This window comes from Carcharodon carcharias, chromosome 30 (assembly GCF_017639515.1).
Source record: "Carcharodon carcharias isolate sCarCar2 chromosome 30, sCarCar2.pri, whole genome shotgun sequence".
Taxonomy (NCBI): domain Eukaryota; kingdom Metazoa; phylum Chordata; class Chondrichthyes; order Lamniformes; family Lamnidae; genus Carcharodon; species Carcharodon carcharias.
The window spans coordinates 31,038,915-31,054,750 of record NC_054496.1 but is presented as its reverse complement, the minus strand read 5'-3'; positions in this window follow the sequence as shown (position 1 = coordinate 31,054,750).

The following is a 15,836-nucleotide window of genomic DNA, read 5'->3' as shown; positions in this document are numbered from 1 at the left end:
CTCAGTGGAAAGAGAGCACACACTCAGTGGAATGAGAGTGCACACTCGGTGGAATGAGAGCTCACACTGGGTGGAATGAGAGCGCACACTCGGTGGAATGAGCATGCTCATTCGCTGGAATGAGAGTGCACATTCGGTGGAATGAGAGCTCACACTCGGTGGAATGAGAGTGCACACTTGGTGGAATGAGAGCTCACACTCGGTGGAATGAGAATGCACACTCGGTGGAATGAGAGCTCACACTCAGTGGAATGAGAGCTCACACTCGGTGGAATGAGAGCTCACATTCGGTGGAATGAGAGCTCACACTCAGTGGAATGAGAGCGCAAACTCAGTGGAATGAGAGCTCACACTCAGTAGAATGAGAGCTCACACTCAGTGGAAAGAGAGCACACACTCAGTGGAATGAGAGCACACACTCAGTGGAATGAGAGCGCACACTCGGTGGAATGAGAGCGCACACTCGGTGGAATGAGAGCTCACACTCAGTGGAATGAGAGCACAAACTCGGAGGAATGAGAGCGCACACTCAGTGGAATGAGAGCGCACACTCGTGGAATGAGAGCTCATACTCAGTGGAATGAGAGCTCACACTTGGTGAATTGAGAGCTCACACTCGGCGGAATGAGAGTGCACACTCGGTGGAATGAGAGCTCACACTCAGTGGAATGAGAGCACACACTCGGTGGAATGCGAGCGAAAACTCAGTGGAATGAGAGCACAAAATCGGTGGAATGAGAACACACACTCAGTGGAATGAGAGCGCTCACCTGGTGGATTAAGAGCTCACACTCGTTGGAATGAGAGCATACACTCGGTGGAATGAGAGCTCACAATCGGTGGAATGAGAGCGCACATTCGGTGGAATGAGAGCGCACACTCGGTGGAATGACAGCGCACATTAGGTGGAATGAGAGCTCACACTCGGTGGAATGAGAGCTCACACTCGGTGGAATGAGAGCTCACATTCGGTGGAATGAGAGCTCACACTCGTTGGAATGAGAGCACACACTCGGTGGAATGAGAATGCACATTCTTTGGAATGAGAGCACACACTCGGAGGAATGAGAGCTCAAACCCGGTGGAATGAGAGCGCACACTCGGTGGAATGAGAGCTCACACCCGGTGGAATGAGAGTGCACATTCGGTGGAATGATAGGTCACACTCGGTGGAATGACAGCGCACATTAGGTGGAATGAGAGCTCACACTCGGTGGAATGAGAGCTCACATTCAGTGGTATGAGAGTGCACACTCGGTGGAATGAGAATGCACATTCGCTGGAATGAGAGCTCACACTCAGAGGAATGAGAGCACACACTTGGTGGAATGAGAGCGCAAACTTGGTGGAATGAGAGTGCACACTCGATGGAATGAAAGCTCACACTCATTGGAATAAAAGCACACACTCGGTGGAATGAGAATGCACACTCGGTGGAATGAGAGCGCACATTCGGTGGAATGAGAGCTCACACTCAGAGGAATGAGAGCACACACTTGGTGGAATTAGAGCTCACACTCGGTGGAATGAGAGCGCACACTCGGTGGAATGAGAGCTCACGTTTGGTGGTATGAGAGCGCACACTCGGTGGAATGAGAGCTCACACTCAGAGGAATGAGAGCGCACACTCGGTGGAATGAGAGTGCAAACTCGGTGGAATGAGAGTGCACACTCGGTGGAATGAGAGCACACACTTGGTGGAATGAGAGCGCACACTCGGTGGAATGAGATCGCACACTCAAAGGAATGAGAGTGCACACTCGGTGGAATGAGAGTGCGCACACAGTGGAAAGAGAGCACACACTCGGTGGAATGAGAGCACACACTCGGTGGAATGAGAGCACACAATCGCTGGAAAGAGATCACACACTCAGAGGAATGAAAGCGCACACTCGGTGGAATGAAAGTATACACTCGGTGGAATCAGAGCGCACACTCGGTGGAATAAGAATGCACACTCGGTGGAATGAGAGTGCACACTCGGTGGAATGAGAATGCACATTCACTGGAATGAGATTGCATACTCGGTGGAACGAGAGCGTACACTCGGTGGAATGAGAGCTCGCACTCGGTGGAATGAGAATGCACACTCGGTGGAATGAGAGCTCACACTCAGTGGAATGAGAACACACACTCAGTGGAAAGAGAGCTCGCACGCAGTGGAATGAGAGCTCACACTGGGTGGAATGAGAGCTCACACTCGGTGGAATGAGAATGCACACTTGGTGGAATGAGAGCTCACACTCAGTGGAATGAGAGCTCACACTCAGTGGAATGAGAGATCACACTCAGTGGAATGAGAGCTCACACTCAGTGGAAAGAGAGCACACACTCAGTGGAATGAGAGCTCACACTCGGTGGAATGAGAGCTCACACTGGGTGGAATGAGAGCGCACACTCGGTGGAATGAGCATGCTCATTCGCTGGAATGAGAGTGCACATTCGGTGGAATGAGAGCTCACACTCGGTGGAATGAGAGTGCCCACTTGGTGGAATGAGAGCTCACACTCGGTGGAATGAGAATGCACACTCGGTGGAATGAGAGCTCACACTCAGTGGAATGAGAACGCACACTCAGTGGAAAGAGAGCTCACACTCAGTGGAATGAGAGCTCACACTCGGTGGAATGAGAATGCACATTCGTTGGAATGAGAGCGCACATTCGGTGGAATGAGAGCGCACACTCGGTGGAATGAGAGTGCACATTCGGGGGAATGAGAGCGCACACTTGGTGGAATGATAGCTCACACTCGGTGGAATGACAGCGCACATTCGGTGGAATTAGAGCTCACACTTGGTGGAAAGAGTGCGTACACTCGGTGGAATGAGATAGCACGCTCAGAGGAATGAGAGCGCACACTTGGTCGAATGAGAGCAAACACCCGGTGGAATGAGAGTGCAAACTCGGTGGATTGAGAGCGCACACTCGGTGGAATGGGACTGCACACTCGGTGGAATGAGAGCTCACACTCAGTGGAATGAGAGCTCACACTCGGTGGAATGAGAATGCACATTCGTTGGAATGAGAGCGCACATTCGGTGGAATGAGAGCGCACACTCGGTGGAATGAGAGTGCACATTCGGTGGAATGAGAGCGCACACTTGGTGGAATGATAGCTCACACTCGGTGGAATGACAGCGCACATTCGGTGGAATTAGAGCTCACACTTGGTGGAAAGAGTGCGTACACTCGGTGGAATGAGATAGCACGCTCAGAGGAATGAGAGCGCACACTTGGTCGAATGAGAGCAAACACCCGGTGGAATGAGAGTGCAAACTCGGTGGATTGAGAGCGCACACTCGGTGGAATGGGACTGCACACTCGGTGGAATGAGAGCTCAAACTCGGTGGAATGAGAGCGTACACTCGGTGGAATGAGAGCTCACACTCAGTGGATTGAGAATGCACACTCAGAGGAATGAGCATGCACAATCAGGGGAATGAGATCGCACACTCAGAGAAATGAGAGCGCACACTCGATGGAATGAGAGTGCACACTCGGTGGAATGAGAGCGCACACTCAGTGGAATAAGAGGGCACACTCGGTGGAATGAGAGCGCACTTTCAGTGGAATGAGAGCTCACACTCGGTGGAAAGAGAATGCACATTTTCTGGAATGAGAGCACACATTCGCTGGAATGAGAGCGCACACTCGGTGGAATGAGAGCGCACATTCAGTGGAATGAGAGCCCACACTCTTTGGAATGAGAGCACACACTCGGTGGAATGAGAGAGCACATTCGGTGGAATGAGAGCGCACACTCGGTGGAATGATAGCTCACAATCGGTGGAATGACAGCACACAAACGGTGGAATTAGAGCTCACACTTGGTGGAATGATAGCGTACACTCAGAGGATTGAGAGCGCACACTTGGTGGAATGAGAGCAAAAGCCCAGTGGAATGAGAGTGCAAACTCGATGGAATGAGAGCGCACACTTGTTGGAATGGGACTGCACATTCGGTGGAATGAGAGGTCAAACTCAGTGGAATGAGAGTGCACACTCGGTGGAATGAGAATGCACACTCGGTGGAATGAGAGCTCACACTCAGTGGAATGACAACGCACACTCAGTGGAAAGAGAGCTCACACTCAGTGGAATGAGAGCTCACACTCGGTGGAATGAGAGCTCACATTCGGTGGAATGAGAGCTCAAACTCAGTGGAATGAGAGCGCACACTCGGTGGAATGAGAGCGCACACATGGTGTAATGAGAGCGCACACTCGGTGGAATGAGAGCTCACGCTCGGTTGAATGAGAGTGCACACTCGGTGGAATGAGATCGCACAATCAGAGGAATGAGAGAGCACACTCGATGGAATGAGAGTGCACACTCGGTGGAATGAGAACGCACACTCGGTGGAATGAGAGTCCACACTCGGTGGAAAAAGAATGCACATTCGCTGGAATGAGAGCGCACACTCGGTGGAATGAGAGTACACACTCGGTGGAATGGAAGCGCACACTCGGTGGAATGAGAGCGCACACTCGGTGGAATGAGAGCGCACACTCGGTGGAATGAGAGTGCACACTCGGTGGAATGAGAGCGCACACTCGGTGGAATCAGAGGGCACACTCGGTGGAATGAGAGGGCACTCTTGGTGGAATGAGAGTGCATACTCCGTGTAATGAGAGTGCACACTCGGTGCAATGAGAGCGCACGCTCGGTGGAATGAGATTGCACAGTCAGAGTAATGAGAACGCAAACCCGGTGGAATGAGCGGGCACCCTCGGTGGAATGGAAGCACACACTCGGTGGAATGAGAGCACACACTCGAAGGAATGAGAGTGCACACTCGGTGGAATGAGAGCGCACACTCGGTGGAATAAGAATGCGCACTCGGTGGAATGAGAGTGCACACTCGGTGGAATGAGAATGCACATTCATTGGAATGAGACTGCACACTCGGTGGAATGAGAGCTCAGACTCGGTGGACTGAGAGTGCACACTCGGTGGAATGAGAATGCAAACTTGGTGGAATGAGAGCGCACAACCGGTTGAATGGGAGTGTACACTCGGTGGAATCAGAGTGCCCACTCAGTGGAATCAGAGCGCACACTCGGTGAAATAAGAATGCACACTTGGTGGAATGAGAGTGCACACTCGGTGGAAGGAGAATGCACATTCGCTGGAATGAGAGTGCACACTCGGTGGAATGAGAGCTCACACTCGGTGGAATGAGAGCGCACACTCGGTGGAATGAGCATGCACATTTGCCTGAATGAGAGTGCACATTTGGTGGAATGAGAGTTCACACTCGGTGGAATGAGAGTGCACACTCAGTAGAATGAGAGCTCACACTCGGTGGAATGAGATCGCACACTCAAAGGAATGAGAGCTCACACTCGGTGGAATGAGAGTTCGCACCCAGTGGAAAGAGAGCACAAACTCGGTGGAATGAGAGCACACACTCGGTGGAATGAGAGCACACAATCACTGGAAAGAGATCAAACACTCAGAGCAATGAGAGCGCACACTCGGTGGAATAAGAATGCACACTCGGTGGAATGCGAGCGAAAACTCAGTGGAATGAGAGCACAAAATCGGTGGAATGAGAACACACACTCAGTGGAATGAGAGCGCTCACCTGGTGGATTAAGAGCTCACACTCGTTGGAATGAGAGCATACACTCGGTGGAATGAGAGCTCACAATCGGTGGAATGAGAGCGCACATTCGGTGGAATGAGAGCGCACACTCGGTGGAATGACAGCGCACATTAGGTGGAATGAGAGCTCACACTCGGTGGAATGAGAGCTCACACTCGGTGGAATGAGAGCTCACATTCGGTAGAATGAGAGCTCACACTCGTTGGAATGAGAGCACACACTCGGTGGAATGAGAATGCACATTCTTTGGAATGAGAGCACACACTCGGAGGAATGAGAGCTCAAACCCGGTGGAATGAGAGCGCACACTCGGTGGAATGAGAGCTCACACCCGGTGGAATGAGAGTGCACATTCGGTGGAATGATAGGTCACACTCGGTGGAATGACAGCGCACATTAGGTGGAATGAGAGCTCACACTCGGTGGAATGAGAGCTCACATTCAGTGGTATGAGAGTGCACACTCGGTGGAATGAGAATGCACATTCGCTGGAATGAGAGCTCACACTCAGAGGAATGAGAGCACACACTTGGTGGAATGAGAGCGCAAACTTGGTGGAATGAGAGTGCACACTCGATGGAATGAAAGCTCACACTCATTGGAATAAAAGCACACACTCGGTGGAATGAGAATGCACACTCGGTGGAATGAGAGCGCACATTCGGTGGAATGAGAGCTCACGTTTGGTGGTATGAGAGCGCACACTCGGTGGAATGAGAGCTCACACTCAGAGGAATGAGAGCGCACACTCGGTGGAATGAGAGTGCAAACTCGGTGGAATGAGAGTGCACACTCGGTGGAATGAGAGCACACACTTGGTGGAATGACAACGCACACTCAGTGGAAAGAGAGCTCACACTCAGTGGAATGAGAGCTCACACTCGGTGGAATGAGAGCTCACTTTCGGTGGAATGAGACCTCAAACTCAGTGGAATGAGAGCGCACACTCAGTGGAATGAGAGCTCACACTCAGTAGAATGAGAGCTCACACTCAGTGGAAAGAGAGCACACACTCAGTGGAATGAGAGCACACACTCAGTGGAATGAGAGCGCACACTCGGTGGAATGAGAGTGCACACTCGGTGGAATGAGAGCTCACACTCAGTGGAATGAGAGCACAAACTCGGAGGAATGAGAGCGCACACTCAGTGGAATGAGAGCGCACACTCGTGGAATGAGAGCTCATACTCAGTGGAATGAGAGCCCACACTTGGTGAAATGAGAGCTCACACTCGGTGGAATGAGAGTGCACACTCGGTGGAATGAGAGCTCACACTCAGTGGAATGAGAGCCCACACTCGGTGGAATGCGAGCGAAAACTCAGTGGAATGAGAGCACAAAATCGGTGGAATGAGAACACACACTCAGTGGAATGAGAGCGCTCACCTGGTGGATTAAGAGCTCACACTCGTTGGAATGAGAGCATACACTCGGTGGAATGAGAGCTCACAATCGGTGGAATGAGAGCGCACATTCGGTGGAATGAGAGCGCACACTCGGTGGAATGACAGCGCACATTAGGTGGAATGAGAGCTCACACTCGGTGGAATGAGAGCTCACACTCGGTGGAATGAGAGCTCACATTCGGTGGAATGAGAGCTCACACTCGTTGGAATGAGAGCACACACTCGGTGGAATGAGAATGCACATTCTTTGGAATGAAAGCACACACTCGGAGGAATGAGAGCTCGAACCCGGTGGAATGAGAGCGCACACTCGGTGGAATGAGAGCTCACACCCGGTGGAATGAGAGTGCACATTCGGTGGAATGATAGGTCACACTCGGTGGAATGACAGCGCACATTAGGTGGAATGAGAGCTCACACTCGGTGGAATGAGAGCTCACATTCAGTGGTATGAGAGTGCACACTCGGTGGAATGAGAATGCACATTCGCTGGAATGAGAGCTCACACTCAGAGGAATGAGAGCACACACTTGGTGGAATGAGAGCGCAAACTTGGTGGAATGAGAGTGCACACTCGATGGAATGAAAGCTCACACTCATTGGAATAAAAGCACACACTCGGTGGAATGAGAATGCACACTCGGTGGAATGAGAGCGCACATTCGGTGGAATGAGAGCTCACACTCAGAGGAATGAGAGCACACACTTGGTGGAATTAGAGCTCACACTCGGTGGAATGAGAGCGCACACTCGGTGGAATGAGAGCTCACGTTTGGTGGTATGAGAGCGCACACTCGGTGGAATGAGAGCTCACACTCAGAGGAATGAGAGCGCACACTCGGTGGAATGAGAGTGCAAACTCGGTGGAATGAGAGTGCACACTCGGTGGAATGAGAGCACACACTTGGTGGAATGAGAGCGCACACTCGGTGGAATGAGATCGCACACTCAAAGGAATGAGAGTGCACACTCGGTGGAATGAGAGTGCGCACACAGTGGAAAGAGAGCACACACTCGGTGGAATGAGAGCACACACTCAGTGGAATGAGAGCGCACAATCGCTGGAAAGAGATCACACACTCAGAGGAATGAGAGCGCACACTCGGTGGAATGAAAGTATACACTCGGTGGAATCAGAGCGCACACTCGGTGGAATAAGAATGCACACTCGGTGGAATGAGAGTGCACACTCGGTGGAATGAGAATGCACATTCACTGGAATGAGAGTGCATACTCGGTGGAACGAGAGCGTACACTCGGTGGAATGAGAGCTCGCACTCGGTGGAATGAGAATGCGCACTCGGTGGAATGAGAATGCACACTCGGTGGAATGAGAGCTCACACTCAGTGGAATGAGAACACACACTCAGTGGAAAGAGAGCTCGCACGCAGTGGAATGAGAGCTCACACTGGGTGGAATGAGAGCTCACACTCGGTGGAATGAGAATGCACACTTGGTGGAATGAGAGCTCACACTCAGTGGAATGAGAGCTCACACTCAGTGGAATGAGAGCTCACACTCAGTGGAATGAGAGCTCACACTCAGTGGAAAGAGAGCACACACTCAGTGGAATGAGAGTGCACACTCGGTGGAATGAGAGCTCACACTGGGTGGAATGAGAGCGCACACTCGGTGGAATGAGCATGCTCATTCGCTGGAATGAGAGTGCACATTCGGTGGAATGAGAGCTCACACTCGGTGGAATGAGAGTGCCCACTTGGTGGAATGAGAGCTCACACTCGGTGGAATGAGAATGCACACTCGGTGGAATGAGAGCTCACACTCAGTGGAATGAGAACGCACACTCAGTGGAAAGAGAGCTCACACTCAGTGGAATGAGAGCTCACACTCGGTGGAATGAGAATTCACATTCGTTGGAATGAGAGCGCACATTCGGTGGAATGAGAGCGCACACTCGGTGGAATGAGAGTGCACATTCGGTGGAATGAGAGCGCACACTTGGTGGAATGATAGCTCACACTCGGTGGAATGACAGCGCACATTCGGTGGAATTAGAGCTCACACTTGGTGGAAAGAGTGCGTACACTCGGTGGAATGAGATAGCACGCTCAGAGGAATGAGAGCGCACACTTGGTCGAATGAGAGCAAACACCCGGTGGAATGAGAGTGCAAACTCGGTGGATTGAGAGCGCACACTCGGTGGAATGAGAGCTCAAACTCGGTGGAATGAGAGCGTACACTCGGTGGAATGAGAGCTCACACTCAGTGGATTGAGAATGCACACTCAGAGGAATGAGAATGCACAATCAGGGGAATGAGATCGCACACTCAGAGAAATGAGAGCGCACACTCGATGGAATGAGAGTGCACACTCGGTGGAATGAGAGCGCACACTCAGTGGAATAAGAGGGCACACTCGGTGGAATGAGAGCGCACTTTCAGTGGAATGAGAGCTCACACTCGGTGGAAAGAGAATGCACATTTTCTGGAATGAGAGCACACATTCGCTGGAATGAGAACGCACACTCGGTGGAATGAGAGCGCACATTCAGTGGAATGAGAGCCCACACTCATTGGAATGAGAGCACACACTCGGTGGAATGAGAGCGCACATTCGGTGGAATGAGAGCGCACACTCGGTGGAATGATAGCTCACAATCGGTGGAATGACAGCACACAAACGGTGGAATTAGAGCTCACACTTGGTGGAATGATAGCGTACACTCAGAGGATTGAGAGCGCACACTTGGTGGAATGAGAGCAAAAGCCCAGTGGAATGAGAGTGCAAACTCGATGGAATGAGAGCGCACACTCGTTGGAATGGGACTGCACATTCGGTGGAATGAGAGGTCAAACTCGGTGGAATGAGAGTGCACACTCGGTGGAATGAGAATGCACACTCGGTGGAATGAGAGCTCACACTCAGTGGAATGACAACGCACACTCAGTGGAAAGAGAGCTCACACTCAGTGGAATGAGAGTTCACACTCGGTGGAATGAGAGCTCACTTTCGGTGGAATGAGACCTCAAACTCAGTGGAATGAGAGCGCACACTCAGTGGAATGAGAGCTCACACTCAGTAGAATGAGAGCTCACACTCAGTGGAAAGAGAGCACACACTCAGTGGAATGAGAGCACACACTCAGTGGAATGAGAGCGCACACTCGGTGGAATGAGAGCGCACACTCGGTGGAATGAGAGCTCACACTCAGTGGAATGAGAGCACAAACTCGGAGGAATGAGAGCGCACACTCAGTGGAATGAGAGCGCACACTCGTGGAATGAGAGCTCATACTCAGTGGAATGAGAGCCCACACTTGGTGAAATGAGAGCTCACACTCGGTGGAATGAGAGTGCACACTCGGTGGAATGAGAGCTCACACTCAGTGGAATGAGAGCCCACACTCGGTGGAATGCGAGCGAAAACTCAGTGGAATGAGAGCACAAAATCGGTGGAATGAGAACACACACTCAGTGGAATGAGAGCGCTCACCTGGTGGATTAAGAGCTCACACTCGTTGGAATGAGAGCATACACTCGGTGGAATGAGAGCTCACAATCGGTGGAATGAGAGCGCACATTCGGTGGAATGAGAGCGCACACTCGGTGGAATGACAGCGCACATTAGGTGGAATGAGAGCTCACACTCGGTGGAATGAGAGCTCACACTCGGTGGAATGAGAGCTCACATTCGGTGGAATGAGAGCTCACACTCGTTGGAATGAGAGCACACACTCGGTGGAATGAGAATGCACATTCTTTGGAATGAAAGCACACACTCGGAGGAATGAGAGCTCAAACCCGGTGGAATGAGAGCGCACACTCGGTGGAATGAGAGCTCACACCCGGTGGAATGAGAGTGCACATTCGGTGGAATGATAGGTCACACTCGGTGGAATGACAGCGCACATTAGGTGGAATGAGAGCTCACACTCGGTGGAATGAGAGCTCACATTCAGTGGTATGAGAGTGCACACTCGGTGGAATGAGAATGCACATTCGCTGGAATGAGAGCTCACACTCAGAGGAATGAGAGCACACACTTGGTGGAATGAGAGCGCAAACTTGGTGGAATGAGAGTGCACACTCGATGGAATGAAAGCTCACACTCATTGGAATAAAAGCACACACTCGGTGGAATGAGAATGCACACTCGGTGGAATGAGAGCGCACATTCGGTGGAATGAGAGCTCACACTCAGAGGAATGAGAGCACACACTTGGTGGAATTAGAGCTCACACTCGGTGGAATGAGAGCGCACACTCGGTGGAATGAGAGCTCACGTTTGGTGGTATGAGAGCGCACACTCGGTGGAATGAGAGCTCACACTCAGAGGAATGAGAGCGCACACTCGGTGGAATGAGAGTGCAAACTCGGTGGAATGAGAGTGCACACTCGGTGGAATGAGAGCACACACTTGGTGGAATGAGAGCGCACACTCGGTGGAATGAGAGTGCACACTCGGTGGAATGAGAGTGCGCACACAGTGGAAAGAGAGCACACACTCGGTGGAATGAGAGCACACACTCGGTGGAATGAGAGCGCACAATCGCTGGAAAGAGATCACACACTCAGAGGAATGAGAGCGCACACTCGGTGGAATGAAAGTATACACTCGGTGGAATCAGAGCGCACACTCGGTGGAATAAGAATGCACACTCGGTGGAATGAGAGTGCACACTCGATGGAATGAGAATGCACATTCACTGGAATGAGAGTGCATACTCGGTGGAACGAGAGCGTACACTCGGTGGAATGAGAGCTCGCACTCGGTGGAATGAGAATGCGCACTCGGTGGAATGAGAATGCACACTCGGTGGAATGAGAGCTCACACTCAGTGGAATGAGAACACACACTCAGTGGAAAGAGAGCTCGCACGCAGTGGAATGAGAGCTCACACTGGGTGGAATGAGAGCTCACACTCGGTGGAATGAGAATGCACACTTGGTGGAATGAGAGCTCACACTCAGTGGAATGAGAGCTCACACTCAGTGGAATGAGAGATCACACTCAGTGGAATGAGAGCTCACACTCAGTGGAAAGAGAGCACACACTCAGTGGAATGAGAGTGCACACTCGGTGGAATGAGAGCTCACATTGGGTGGAATGAGAGCGCACACTCGGTGGAATGAGCATGCTCATTCGCTGGAATGAGAGTGCACATTCGGTGGAATGAGAGCTCACACTCGGTGGAATGAGAGTGCCCACTTGGTGGAATGAGAGCTCACACTCGGTGGAATGAGAATGCACACTCGGTGGAATGAGAGCTCACACTCAGTGGAATGAGAACGCACACTCAGTGGAAAGAGAGCTCACACTCAGTGGAATGAGAGCTCACACTCGGTGGAATGAGAATGCACATTCGTTGGAATGAGAGCGCACATTCGGTGGAATGAGAGCCCACACTCGGTGGAATGAGAGTGCACATTCAGTGGAATGAGAGCGCACACTTGGTGGAATGATAGCTCACACTCGGTGGAATGACAGCGCACATTCGGTGGAATTAGAGCTCACACTTGGTGGAAAGAGTGCGTACACTCGGTGGAATGAGATAGCACGCTCAGAGGAATGAGAGCGCACACTTGGTGGAATGAGAGCAAACACCCGGTGGAATGAGAGTGCAAACTCGGTGGATTGAGAGCGCACACTCGGTGGAATGGGACTGCACACTCGGTGGAATGAGAGCTCAAACTCGGTGGAATGAGAGCGTACACTCGGTGGAATGAGAGCTCACACTCAGTGGATTGAGAATGCACACTCAGAGGAATGAGAATGCACAATCAGGGGAATGAGATCGCACACTCAGAGAAATGAGAGCGCACACTCGATGGAATGAGAGTGCACACTCGGTGGAATGAGAGCGCACACTCAGTGGAATAAGAGGGCACACTCGGTGGAATGAGAGCGCACTTTCAGTGGAATGAGAGCTCACACTCGGTGGAAAGAGAATGCACATTTTCTGGAATGAGAGCACACAATCGCTGGAATGAGAGCGCACACTCGGTGGAATGAGAGCGCACATTCAGTGGAATGAGAGCCCACACTCATTGGAATGAGAGCACACACTCAGTGGAATGAGAGCGCACATTCGGTGGAATGAGAGCGCACACTCGGTGGAATGATAGCTCACAATCGGTGGAATGACAGCACACACACGGTGGAATTAGAGCTCACACTTGGTGGAATGATAGCGTACACTCAGAGGATTGAGAGCGCACACTTGGTGGAATGAGAGCAAAAGCCCAGTGGAATGAGAGGGCAAACTCGATGGAATGAGAGCGCACACTCGTTGGAATGGGACTGCACATTCGGTGGAATGAGAGGTCAAACTCGGTGGAATGAGAGCGTACACTCGGTGGAATGAGAGCTCACACTCAGTGGATTGAGAATGCACACTCAGAGGAATGAGAATGCACAATCAGGGGAATGAGATCGCACACTCAGAGAAATGAGAGCGCACACTCGATGGAATGAGAGTGCACACTCGGTGGAATGAGAGCGCACACTCAGTGGAATAAGAGGGCACACTCGGTGGAATGAGAGCGCACTTTCAGTGGAATGAGAGCTCACACTCGGTGGAAAGAGAATGCACATTTTCTGGAATGAGAGCACACATTCGCTGGAATGAGAGCGCACACTCGGTGGAATGAGAGCGCACATTCAGTGGAATGAGAGCCCACACTCATTGGAATGAGAGCACACACTCGGTGGAATGAGAGCGCACATTCGGTGGAATGAGAGCGCACACTCGGTGGAATGATAGCTCACAATCGGTGGAATGACAGCACACAAACGGTGGAATTAGAGCTCACACTTGGTGGAATGATAGCGTACACTCAGAGGATTGAGAGCGCACACTTGGTGGAATGAGAGCAAAAGCCCAGTGGAATGAGAGTGCAAACTCGATGGAATGAGAGCGCACACTCGTTGGAATGGGACTGCACATTCGGTGGAATGAGAGGTCAAACTCGGTGGAATGAGAGTGCACACTCGGTGGAATGAGAATGCACACTCGGTGGAATGAGAGCTCACACTCAGTGGAATGACAACGCACACTCAGTGGAAAGAGAGCTCACACTCAGTGGAATGAGAGATCACACTCGGTGGAATGAGAGCTCACTTTCGGTGGAATGAGACCTCAAACTCAGTGGAATGAGAGCGCACACTCAGTGGAATGAGAGCTCACACTCAGTAGAATGAGAGCTCACACTCAGTGGAAAGAGAGCACACACTCAGTGGAATGAGAGCACACACTCAGTGGAATGAGAGCGCACACTCGGTGGAATGAGAGCGCACACTCGGTGGAATGAGAGCTCACACTCAGTGGAATGAGAGCACAAACTCGGAGGAATGAGAGCGCACACTCAGTGGAATGAGAGCGCACACTCGTGGAATGAGAGCTCATACTCAGTGGAATGAGAGCCCACACTTGGTGAAATGAGAGCTCACACTCGGTGGAATGAGAGTGCACACTCGGTGGAATGAGAGCTCACACTCAGTGGAATGAGAGCCCACACTCGGTGGAATGCGAGCGAAAACTCAGTGGAATGAGAGCACAAAATCGGTGGAATGAGAACACACACTCAGTGGAATGAGAGCGCTCACCTGGTGGATTAAGAGCTCACACTCGTTGGAATGAGAGCATACACTCGGTGGAATGAGAGCTCACAATCGGTGGAATGAGAGCGCACATTCGGTGGAATGAGAGCGCACACTCGGTGGAATGACAGCGCACATTAGGTGGAATGAGAGCTCACACTCGGTGGAATGAGAGCTCACACTCGGTGGAATGAGAGCTCACATTCGGTGGAATGAGAGCTCACACTCGTTGGAATGAGAGCACACACTCGGTGGAATGAGAATGCACATTCTTTGGAATGAAAGCACACACTCGGAGGAATGAGAGCTCAAACCCGGTGGAATGAGAGCGCACACTCGGTGGAATGAGAGCTCACACCCGGTGGAATGAGAGTGCACATTCGGTGGAATGATAGGTCACACTCGGTGGAATGACAGCGCACATTAGGTGGAATGAGAGCTCACACTCGGTGGAATGAGAGCTCACATTCAGTGGTATGAGAGTGCACACTCGGTGGAATGAGAATGCACATTCGCTGGAATGAGAGCTCACACTCAGAGGAATGAGAGCACACACTTGGTGGAATGAGAGCGCAAACTTGGTGGAATGAGAGTGCACACTCGATGGAATGAAAGCTCACACTCATTGGAATAAAAGCACACACTCGGTGGAATGAGAATGCACACTCGGTGGAATGAGAGCGCACATTCGGCGGAATGAGAGCTCACACTCAGAGGAATGAGAGCACACACTTGGTGGAATTAGAGCTCACACTCGGTGGAATGAGAGCGCACACTCGGTGGAATGAGAGCTCACGTTTGGTGGTATGAGAGCGCACACTCGGTGGAATGAGAGCTCACACTCAGAGGAATGAGAGCGCACACTCGGTGGAATGAGAGTGCAAACTCGGTGGAATGAGAGTGCACACTCGGTGGAATGAGAGCACACACTTGGTGGAATGAGAGCGCACACTCGGTGGAATGAGATCGCACACTCAAAGGAATGAGAGTGCACACTCGGTGGAATGAGAGTGCGCACACAGTGGAAAGAGAGCACACACTCGGTGGAATGAGAGCACACACTCGGTGGAATGAGAGCGCACAATCGCTGGAAAGAGATCACACACTCAGAGGAATGAGAGCGCACACTCGGTGGAATGAAAGTATACACTCGGTGGAATCAGAGCGCACACTCGGTGGAATAAGAATGCACACTCGGTGGAATGAGAGTGCACACTCGGTGGAATGAGAATGCACATTCACTGGAATGAGAGTGCATA